This window comes from Diceros bicornis, chromosome 22, assembly GCF_020826845.1.
Source record: "Diceros bicornis minor isolate mBicDic1 chromosome 22, mDicBic1.mat.cur, whole genome shotgun sequence".
Classification (NCBI taxonomy): Eukaryota; Metazoa; Chordata; class Mammalia; order Perissodactyla; family Rhinocerotidae; genus Diceros; species Diceros bicornis.
Genome location: NC_080761.1, coordinates 54,629,892 through 54,642,705, shown reverse-complemented (window position 1 = coordinate 54,642,705; position 12,814 = coordinate 54,629,892).

Sequence of the window (12,814 nt, the reverse complement as noted above, 5' to 3'; positions counted from 1 at the left end):
TGGACAGCTAATCTTTGACAAAGGAGCCAAGAACATACAATCGAGAAAGAAAAGTCTCTTCAACAAATGGTGTTGGGAAAACTGGACAACCACATGCAAAAAAATGCAAGTAGACCATTGCCTTACACCATACACAAAAATTAACTCCAAATGGATTAAAAACTTGAATGTAAGACCTGAAACTGTGAAACTTCTAGAAGAAAACATAGGCAGTACGCTCTTCGACATCAGTCGTAGCAACATCTTCTCAAACACCACGTCTGACCGGGCAAGAGAAACAATAGAAAAAATAAACAAATGGGACTACATCAAACTAAAAAGTTTCTGCACAGCAAAGGAAACCATCAACAAAACGAAAAGACAACCTAACAATTGGGAGAAGATATTTGCAAACCATACTTCTGATAAGGGCTTAATCTCCAAAATATATAAAGAACTCATGCATCTCAACAAGAAAAAAACTAACAGCCCAATTAAAAAATGGGCAAAAGACCTGAACAGACATTTCTCCAAAGAAGATATACAGATGGCCAACAGGCACATGAAAAGATGTTTAACATCATTAACTATCAGGGAAATGCAAATCAAAACTACAATGAGATATCACCTCAGGCCCGTCAGAATGGCTATAATTAACAAGACAGGAAACAACAAGTGTTGGAGAGGATGTGGAGAGAAGGGAACTCTCATACACTGCTGGTGGGAGTGCAAACTGGTGCAGCCACTATGGAAAACAGTATGTAGACTCTTCAAAAAATTAAGGATAGAATTACCATACGATCCAGATATTCCACTGCTGGGTATTTATCCAAAGAACATGAAAACACCAATGTGTAAAGATACATGTACCCCTATGTTCATTGCAGCGTTATTCACAATAGCCAAGACTTGGAAGCAACCTAAGTGCCCATCAAGGGACAAAGGGATAAAGAAGATGTGGTATATATACACAACAGAATACTACTCAGCCATAAGAAACAATGAAATCCAGCCATTCGTGACAACATGGATGGACACCGAGGGTAATATCCTAAGCAAAAGAAGTCAGAGGGAGAAGATCAAATACCGTATGATCTCACTTATTAAGTAGTAGATAATAACAACAACAAACAAACACATAGAGACAGAGATTGGTGGTTACCAGAGGGGAAGGGGAGGGGAGAGGAGGGCAAAATGGATAATCAGGCACATTTGTGTGGTGATGGGTTGTAATTAGTATTTGAGTGGTGAACATGAGAACATGATGTAATCCATGCAGAAACAGAAGTATAATGACATACGTACACCTGAAATTTATACAATGTTATAAACCAAAGTTACCACATTAAACAAAAAATAAAATAATTATATGATAAAATAAAAAAAAAAACTATTAGCTGAACTGAACAGTGGGTTTAGTGGCATAGTTGATTTACATTCTAGCATAAGTTCCTAACCTTGTAGCACACTGGTACACAGACTAAACTTTGAGTAGCACTGATTTAAATCTTGATTCTTACTTATTTTTTGCCTGCTTGATTTATCAGGGTCTGAAAGAGGCTTGTTTAAAAACTCCCACTGTGCTTGTGATTTTATAAATTTGTCCCTATAATCATGTCGTGTTTTGCCTTTTGTATTTCTCAGCAATGTTGTTAGGTACATATAAGTTTATGGTAGTTTTATCTAGTTAGACTACAGTTTGCTTTGGCGCTATGTGTAGTAAACACTGGTTGTGATCTACCTCATATACATTCTCCTCTTATTCCTTAACAACAATACCCCAATTTTGGTTGATGCAGCAGTATACTCAGCTAATAATTTATAATGACTGGTTTCCCTTCTATTTAGGAGTAGCCATTTGTATAATTTCTGATGTAGGTACCACCCCTTCTTGGCATTTCCTTTTTCTTCTTCCTCTCTGGAATGCAGGAGGGAAGCTGGAGGTAAAGCAGTCATTTTAGGTTCATGAGGAAGCCGTGAGAATGACAGAATACAGAGAAAGCAGGAAGCCAGGAGATTGCTGACAGCATGATCCCCTGAGTCGGGTCTGGCTTGCCTGGCAATGGACTACTTGTATTGTTAAAATAAACTCTTTTGTTGAAGTCACCATCATTGGATTTTCTTACTCACAGCCACATGTGAAATCCTGATTGATACAGTATAAAATGGCCTCTCTTTTCCGTTTTTATGCTCTATACCTTAAATTAAATGCCAGCTTTGTTTTTATGATACAAGACTTGCCTCATAAATTCTTTTTTATTCATTTATTTTCAACCTTTCTGTTTTGCTTGAAGTGTTCCTCTGGTGCCCTCCCCCTCATATTTAATGTGTGCCTTTTATGCAATTTATTATTTTATTTTTAATATCTAATCAAATTGTCTCCAACTCTTCAGATAAAATTAATCTGTGTGTGCATGTATATATATATAAGATGTGTATTATATATAAGAACTTATTTTTAACAACTTATTTTAGGCTTCCAATTTATTATGCTTTCTCTTTATTTCTATCGTTTTCCCTTTTTGACTTCTGCTGAATTAAAAATATATTTTTTACTATCTTTACTAGTTTGAAAGTTATCCATCATATTTCTGTTTTTTTATTGATTATCCTTAACAAATATACATACTTAAATCTAAGTCTGAAGTTAATGAGTAGCCTGTTCTTCTGAATAAGTCTAGGAACTTAGTATACTTTAACTCTCCTCTAAGCTATTCCATTTCTATCTCACATGGTGTTGTCTGGTATTTTATTTCTAGCTTTTGTGAAATAAATATTTTGTCTTCTTTTTATTATTTTTATAATCAGCACTTAATGATTTTGAATTTTATTTTTAAATCATCATACAGTAAAATAGACATTATTTGGAGGTACAGTTCTATGAATTTTAATACACGTATAGATTCCTATCCTCACCACCCCAATCAGGATACAGAATGGTTTCATCACCCCTAAAAACTCCCTTGTGTTGCCCCTTTATAGTTAGACACTTCCCTTACCCTCGATCCCTGGAAACCAGTGATCTGTCCCCACAACTATAGCTTGCCTTTATCTCAATTTATCTCTTGATGTACTCTTTCAAATCCTCTTCTTTTTTGTAATTCATATATTTTTATTGGTATTCTCTATTTGGTAAGACATCATTCTCATACTTTTCTTTATTTCTTCAGACTTGTTTTCCTTTAGTTCTTTGAGTATATTTAAAATAGCTACTTTCAAGTCTTTATCTAGTAGGTCCAAAGTCTAGGCTTCCTCAGGGACAGTTTCTATTAATTGCTTTTTTTCATGTGTGTGGACCATACTTTCCTGTTTCTTTGTATGCCTCATAATTTTTTGTTAAAACTGGACATTTTAAATAATATAATGTGGCAACTCTGGAAATCATATTATTCTCTCTATATAGGGTTTGTTCTTTTGTTGCTTGTTTTTTTTTGGTGTGTGTGTGTGTTTAATGACTCTTCTGAACTAATTCTGTCTATATTCTTTGTCATGTGTGGCCCCTGACATGGTCAGGGGCCACACATGACCTTAGTGGTCCATTAGCTGGTCCATTACCTTAGTGGTCAGCTAATAGTTGGACGGAGATATTCTTAAACACCTGGAATCAATGAGGAGTCTCCCAGTCTTTGACAGGCGCTCTGTATACATAGTGGGACATGCCCTCAACACTTGGCCAGACAGCTGACAACTCTGCCTTAGCCTTCACTTCCTGCTGAGCCTCAAAGCCAGCCAGAGGTGAGAGCTGAGGGCCTTATTAGCTCATTCCTGAGCATGCACACAGCCCTATGCATGTGCATAGACTTCCAGATTCCCCGGAATGTGTTGGAGCTTTTCAAAGCCCCTGTGGGTCTCTCATTCTCCAGGTTTCCCCTTCAAGATTTTTTGTTAGCCTAGTGTTTGCCCCAACTTTGTGCAGTTGTGAAGTTAGACAATTACCTCTAAATGTTTTCAACAAACACCTCTGGTAAAAGGCTTTTCTCACTGGGGAAGCTCTGAGTCAGGTCAAACAAAGAAAGCCTTTCAAGTGGGTTATCCCATGGAACCCCCAGACAAGTCAAATAATGGCCATTCTTGGAGAGTGGGGCTCTAAAGAAGCTCCACTTCCGTTCTGCCCTCCGTGGTGGCCATTGGGTTGCTAGTTTTCAAGGCTTCTGCAAAGCTGGAGAGAAGGAGATGGGAATAGGGCAAGTTAAAGCTCCACAAAGCCTTCTGTTCTTAAGGAGACTTGGCTGCTTGTCTTGCACAATTGCTCCCTAGATTGCTACAAGCCTTTGGTTAATTTCCAGGGTTCTTAGAAAGTTGATGCTGACAATTTTGCTGGTTTTCTCATTGCTTTTACGGAGTAGAGAATTTTCAGAAGTCCTCACTCCACCATTCCCACTGACCTTGAACTCATTTCTGCAAGAATCTCACCTCTACGTCTCCACAAAAGCTGCTCTTGACGAGGTCTTCAGTGATTTCCGTGGTTCCACTTCCAAGGGTCAGTCATAAGTCCTAATCTTATTTGACTTATTAGTAGCATTTGACCCTCACCTTCTTGAAACACTTTCGTCAATTGGCCTCCTGAACATCTCATTCCCCTGGTTTTCTTCTGACCATACTGGCCACTCTTATTCCATCTCCTTTTCTGTTTCCTCTCATCTCCCTAACTTCTAAATGTTGAATGTCTCATTCCCTTGGTAATGGTATGCTGTCTCATGTCTGTAAATCCCAACTGTAGACTGCCACTCCTAAATGAGCATCTCCAGCTGGATCCCTCCCCCGAATTCTAATATGTCCAACAACATACTCAATATTTCCACTTGAATTTTTGAGATGCCTATCCAACTTAAAAATGTCCAAAACACAACTGCTAATCCCCAGCCTACTTCTCCCACAATCTTTCCTATCTCAATAAATATTGCTCAGACCAGATGACCTCAAAAGGTCATCTTTGACTCCTCATTTTCTCCCACATGCCACATCAAACCCATCAGCAAACATGTTAGCTCTATCTTAAGAATATATCCCTAAACAAACCAATTTTTATGATTTCTACTATGGTCCCAGTCTCCATTCTCTCTCAGCTGAATTAGCACAATAACTTCCTCCCTGCTCTCTCTGCTTCTATCCTTACCCTGCTAAGTCTATTCTCAACATGGCAGCTAGGAGGATGCATTTAAAATCCAACTCACATCTTTTCCTCCTCTCCCAGTAACTTCCTCTGCAATAGTCCCCATATGTAGGAAGACAAACAACCTTCCAGTGGCCCATAGATTCCATATGATCTGGCCCTCTGCTCCTGATATATGTTCTGCTCCTAGGGCTCTCCCTGCCCCTCCCCTACTCCTTCCTCACTGGCTGGGCCCAATGCCCCTACTTCTCTAAGAGGTGCAAGGCATGCTCCTTCTCCTTCAGGTTCCACTCAAATGTCACCTTCTCAGTGGAACCTTCTCTGGCGTCCCTATTCCCAAAGCTGACAATTCCTATCTCCCTTGGCTGCTCTATTTTTTCTCTTTAGGATGTATCACTATCAATAATACTATACCTTTTACTTATTATTATTGAGTGTTTATTCAATTCCCCACAAAAGCTGATCCAAATGGCTTTTTTTTTTTTCAGATTTCACCTCTTCTCTTCCGTAAGACATTGTCCGGGAACATGAGTGTAGCTTACTGCATGCTCACATGAGGAGGGGGGAGAAGAGGCCTCAGATCCGTAGAGAGCCCAGTAGCCTCACTGGTGGGGTGGCTGGATTGGTCCACTCCCTGGCCCCATCTGGCCTTGTGGAATGATATGCCACTACCTTCCTTTGGAGTCTGTGCCCCCTGCTGCGGAACTGCCACCTCAAGTGGTCTTTTACTCCTGAACCAGGGCTCTGACGTTCCACAGATGTGCTCAGAGTTCCTTTGTTGGGGCATGCATGTGGGACCTCCTTCTATCCTGCTACACAAGAATGTATGATTTATTCATCTCTTAGGGGCTGTATATTATACAAACAATGTATTATGCCACGAATTCCAGCCCTGCTCCTGTCAGTATTTATTTGAGAGTCTGATGCCATATCATAAAAATGATATGAACAGTAACATCTAAAATTTATTGAGACTAGTTGAAACAATAAGCTTGAGGACTTGTTGAAATAATAAAACGCAAAATGTTTTTCTTTTTAAGGAGAGAAAGAAATTTAGTATTCACACGGGATGGAAACTAAATCCTTCTTGGTAAATCCTGGTCTAACCAATGTAGTAAAGTAATATAACAGGATGCATACCATCCTCAGAATTGATTACACTCTCAAGTTAAACATTTTCTGAATTGCCATATATAGCAATTCTCACTGCCTTGTTGTAAATGCACTATCTTACAATGAAGTCGGGTTAAATAAATTAATATATGTCCAGCACTCAGAATGGTGCCTAGCATACTGTAAGCGCCATATGTGTAAGCAATTATTATTCGTTATAGAACACAAAGCTGTGTGCTACATTATGCATTTTCCTTTCCACATTAAAAAAATAGTTTATAGTAACATTACCCTGTAAATCTATCAATTTTATCCCAGAAGCTATTTTAGAACTTTTTTGAATCTTAAATGAACACGCATTGTTGAAACCATGAAGAATCCATGCTAACAAGCAGTTGAATTTCCTGATTGTGTTGCATTTTAGCCAGAATCTGCCTCACATTTAACCAACATAACCTTTCCTAGCTGAGGTTCATCACAGCCCAAATTTGAGTGAGAATTTTTGTTTATTTGTTTGTTTTCTTTTGTTGAGGTGTTTAGCGTGTAGATTAAGAGAATGGACTTTGGATCAGACAATCTAGGCTCTAAGACTATGTGATAGAACACTTTGTGGGGTTTATAACATATGTAGAAATAAAATGTATGACATCAATAGAATAAAGATCAAATAGAATAAAAGAAGGAAGAAAAAATGGAAGTAAAATAAGATTCTCATCATATATGTGAAATGGTGCAGTATCACTGGTAAGGAGATTGTGATGAATTAAAGATGTATACTATGAACCCTAAAGCAACCAGTAAAACAAAGAATTGTAGCTCATTAGCCAATGAAAGAGATAAAATAGAATTATAAAAAACATTCAATTAATCCAAAAGAAGCAAGAAAAAGAGAAAAAAGGAAACAAAGAGCAGATGGGACAAATAGAAAACAGAGATCAAGTTGATTGACTTACATGTAACCAAATTAATAATCATATTAAGGATAAATGGCTAAATACCATAATTAAAAGTCAGAGATCATCAGACTGAATGGAAAAACAAGACCCAGCTATATGCTGCTTACAGGAAACACACTTTAAATAAAGACACAAATAGGTGAAAAGTAAAAGGATGGAGAAAGATATATCACACTAACACTAGTCAAAAAGAGGCTGGAATGGCTATAGTAATATCCGACAAAGTAAATTCCAGAGAGACGAATATTACCGAGGATAAAGAAGATCATTTCATAATAATAAAAGGGTCAATTCATCAAGAGGCCATGACAGTGCTAACATTTTTAATTGTAAATGTTTATGCACTGAATAACAGAACTTCAAAATAATTGATGCAAAAACTGAAAGAAGAAAAATACAAATTCATAGTTATAAGAGCTTTCAATACCTCTCTCTCAATAATTGATAGAAGTAGACAGAAAATCAGTAAGGATATTGAAGACCTGAACACACCATCTTTAACTCGATCCGATTAATATTTACAGAACATTCCATGCAACATTCTTTTCAAGTTCACAAGAAAACTGTGACGACAGACTACATTCTGTACCATAAAACAAGTCTTTATACATTTAAAATGATTCAAGTCATGCAAAGTACGTTCTCTGACCACAGTGGATTAAATCAGAAATCAGTAACAGAAATATCTCTGGAAAATCCCCCAAATATTTGGAAACTAAATAACACACTTCTAAGTCATCCATGGGATAGAGAAGAAATAAAAAAGAAATCAGAAAGTATTTTGAATTGAATGCAAATGAAAACACCATCTATCAAAACTTGTGGGGATGCTGTTGAAGCAATACTTACAGGGAAATCAATAGCATAGATGCCTATATTAGAAGAGAAGAAAAGTCTTAAACCAATGACCTCAATTTCTACCATAATGAACTACAAATAAGAGGGCAAATTAAACCCAAAGTAAGCAGGAGGGAAATAGTAAAGATCAAAGAGAAATTCAATGAAACAGACAGCAGAAAATCAATAAAACCAAATCTTCAATAAGATCAATAAAATTTATGAATCTCTAGCCAAAGTAACACAAATTACTAATATCAGGAATGAGAGAGGTGACATCAATACAGATTATACAGACATTAAAAGGATAATAAAGGGATATTTTGAACAACTTTATGACAATAATTTCAACAACTTAGATATGTTAAGCTAATTATTTGAAAGACACAAACTACCAACGTTTATTCTGGAAGAAACAGATAAACTGAATAACCCTGTATCTACTAAAGAAATTGAAATTATAGTTAAAAACTTCCTCCCAAAGAAAATGCCAGACTCAGATGACTTCGTTGGTGAATTCTACAAATTGTTTAAGGAAGAAATAACACCAATTCTACATAGTCTTCCATAAAATTGGAAAGGAGGAAATATTTCTCAGCCAGTATTACCCTAATACCAAAACAATACAAAGACATTACAAGAAAACACAACTATAGACCAACATCTCTCAGGAACTAGATGTAAAATAGTCTAAGCAATATTTTAGCAGATCAAATCCTACAGATATAAAAATGAGAATACATCATGACCAAGTGGAGTTTATCCCAGGAATGCAAGTTTTGCCATGGAATGTCATTGGCTGTTCTATTCCCGTAGAGTGTCATGGTCTTCCACCCGCCCCACGCCCGTCTGTTCCTGAGAGTCTGTTACTTTATTCCAGTTACCTCTTGCTACCTAACAAACCACCCCAAAACTTAGTGTCTTAAAACAATCATTTAGTTTTAAAACAACTATTGGTTTTAAAACAACCGTTTGATTTTGTTCATGATATTGTGGGTCAGGAATTTCGGAAGAGAGAGAAGAGGCTGAGAAAGGCCAGCGAGCATTGAGACCTGTAAGTAAAGCTCCAGGCCCCCTTGTGGTCCCGTGTAGCTCAGAGACTAACCACCCAGTCGAGCTCTTCCAGGGCGTCTTCACATTGCTTGGGCTTCTTGTTTCATGGCGGCCTAAGGGTAGTCAGACTTCTTACAAGGCAGCTCAGGGCTGCAAGAGAGCAAGATGATAGCTACTGGTCTTAAAGGCTATTCCTGGAACTGCCATAGCTTCAAGTCTGCCATGCTCCATTGGTCAAAGCGGTCACAGGACAGCCCAGATCCAAGGGGAAGAGAAAGAGACCCATGTCTATGGGAGAAGAATCAAAGAATTTGTGGCCATCTTTAACCTGCCATATACATTTACCCCAGTATGGTACTAATTTATCTGTTACTTAGGGCTTATATCTTGGAGGGAAGAGAAATAAACTCAGGTTTCCTTAAGCAAATGGGAATTTGAAAATGGCTTAAGGGCTTCAAACAGCAATGATTTGTTTTCCTTGACTCTGTGGATGGGCTGGGTGGGTCCTCTGCTGGTTTCTCCTGGGTCACTGGGCAGGCGGGTCCCAAAAGGCCTCACTCAAGAGATGCCAGCTACGGGCTGGGGCACCTCAGTTCTCCATCCAACGCAGGCCAGACCGGGTGGTCTCCTGGTTCCACCAGCTGAGAGCGAGAGCTGCAGGCCTCTCGGCTCTGGGTCTGGCACTCTGTCACTTCTGCTGCCTTCTGCTGGTCAGAGCACAGCGCACGGCCAGCCCAGATTCACGGGGTGGAGAAACAGACTCCACACCTGGACGGAAGAGTATCGTTCTCAGTCGGCAGAGGTGCCTGCAGACAGGAGGGGGTTCAGTGGGGGCATGACCATCAGTCTCCCACAGATACCGGGAGCGGACCCCGCCCTCTTTAGCAAATACTGGAGCTTAGTTGCCTTGACTGAGTCCAGACCTTCAGCCCCACGTGAAGGCACCTCCTGAATCACAGCGCCAGGAGGCTCCATCAGAAGATTAAACTTGTACTTTTACTGTCTTTACTCCATCCAGAAATGCGATGACTCACCCTTAGAGCACGAAAGCTTACTATGGGAAGCACACAGAGACATTTTTCTTTGATTCCAGAGTGACAAATCAGGGGGAAAAAAAATGAAACACATTTCAAAAATATATAAAGACTTTTCATTTGGAAACTGGAGTTAAATCCAAAACAAGTGGCATGGGAAGTCGGAGATCTACCTTTCAGGTGATCTTTAAACGTAAAAGTGGTGCAAAGAAGGCGCCTGCCTTTAAAATAAGAAAAGTATCAATGTGTTTAAAGTAATAAATGCTCATTGTAGAAAACTTGGATAATCTGAAAGAAGGGCACGAAGTAGCAAATGAAGATCAGCTTTCACAGCACCATGATGCAAAGTGACCAGCTCTTCCTTGCCAGCACGTGACTTTTCAGAAACTTTTAAATGCTCCCTCTTAATGAGATGGATAAAAAGGAAAACAAAATCAGAGAAAAGAACACAGAAGTCTCTGAGGAAAATACGCAAGAAGTTTAATTTGAGTTGGAGGACAATAACTCACTGAAATTTTTTTGAAAATAGCTTTATTAGGATATAATTCACATACCATAGAATTCACTTATTTAAAGTGTAGAACTCAGTGTTTTTAGTATGGTCACAGGGTTGTGAATATAGCATCACCACAATCTAATTTTAAAACATTTGTCTCCCCTAAAAGAAAACCTCCCAGCCCCATTTTCCCCCAAACCTCCAGCCCTAGGCAACCACTAATCTACTTTCTGTCTCTACGGATTGGCCTATTCTGAAATTGCAAATAAATTGAATCACACAATATGTGGTCTTTTACGACCAGCTTCTTTCACTTAGCAAAGTGTTTTCGTGGTTTATACATGTTGGAGCATGTGTTGATACTTCATTTCTTTTTATCGTTGAATAATTTTCCATTCAATGGATAGACCACACTTTGTCCATTCATCAGCTGATGGACATTGGGTACTTGCTGAAATTTTAAAATTAATTTCTAGGCTACCTTTAAAATATTTTGACCCCCAAGTCATGTTTTCAATTACTTAAAAAAAATCTTTAAATTGTTTTGAACACCGCAAAAATAATGTGGTCTCATGAAAAATGAAAACACTGCAGAACTGTTAATGAGAAAAACTGAAAGTCTCTCCACGTCCTTCAATTCCCCTTTCGTTCCCAGAGGTAAATTCTCTATTTCTAGGTTTTTTTTCTAAAGTTTTCCTCTACATTTACAAACACATACAGTCAATCTTCATTATTCGTGGGTTCTATATTTGCAAATTTATCTACTCACTAAAATTGATCTGTAACCCCAAAATCAATACTTAGGGCACTTTCACAATCATTTTCAGACATGCACAGAGCAGCAAAAAATGCAAGCCGACCACTCCCGTGTCCCCAGCCGAGGTGGAGCGAGGTGACACTCTGCCTTCTCATCTCAAAGTACATGTGTCCTTTCTTCCATCTATTCGGTGCCATATTTTTCTCATTTTTGTGCATTTGCTGGTGATTTCGCTGTTTGGCCCCAAGCATGGTGCTGCAGGGCTGTCTCGTGTTCCTAAGGGCAAGAAGGCTGTGACGCGCCTTATGGAGAAACACGTGTGTTAGACAAGCTTCCTTCAGGTGCGAGTTACAGTGCTGCTCGCTGTGAGTTCCATGTGAATAAATCAACAATGTATATTAAATAAGGCGTCTTTAAATGGAAACACTCATCAAACAAGAGTATGTATTGAGTGGTCGATGAAAATGCGACCAGAGGCTGGCAGGAACCTCACTCTGTATTTCCCTTTAGAACAGACAGTTCAGTATCAGGCTAATTCACTGTTAGTGGCGACTTTGTAGAACGTGACTATCACAAATAATGAGAATCGTCTGTATATGTACGCAAATTCACACATCATTTTCAAAATTGCACCAGATAATACGTCGTTTTCCATCTTGATTTTTTTAACTATTGCATGATGGAGACATTTTCATATGGGCACATGTAGATCAAATGAAGTCCTTTAATCCAAGGGCAGGCCATCTGTGGCCTTTGGGTCAAATCCAGCCTGCTGCCTCTTTTAATAAAAGAACTCTTATTGAGACACTGCCGTGCTCATTCACTTTAGTATTGCCTTTGGCTGCCTTTGCATTCCAACGGCGGAGGTGAGTGGTTGCAAAAGAGACCATAACGCACCCAAAACCTAAAATATTTACTATCTAATCCTTTACCGAAAAAACTTACCAAACTCTGCTTCAAACTGTTGCAGAAGGTTCTGTGGTATGGATATGCAACATTTTATTCAGTCATTCCTCGATTTGAGGGTATATAGGTCCTCTATCATTTTTTGTTATTTTAATATTACATGGATAATCGTCAACATTTATTTGTGTGAACAAGTGCAAATATTTCTCAGAAAGTTTCTTAGATGGGGAAGTGTTAAATGTGTATGTGTGTTTGGATATTTGAGAGATGTTAGTAAATCGTCTCCCAGACAGCTTATACACTTCTACATGAGTATATTTCCGTTTGCCAAAACTCAAGATTATCAAAATAAGTATTTGCCAAAATGATGGTTGAAGAAACAGTTTCTCCTCGTTTTTCTCTTCTTTTCCCTGATTGCTAATGAGGAAGAATTTGTTATTTTTCTATAGAAAAATTTCACCACTACCACTTAGTCAAATACATAGTTTTTGATAATTTCAAGAATCATATATTCATGTTTGCTCTCCTGCCTTTCAAGACAAACTCACCAGTGTGTTTGTTGGCTTTGAT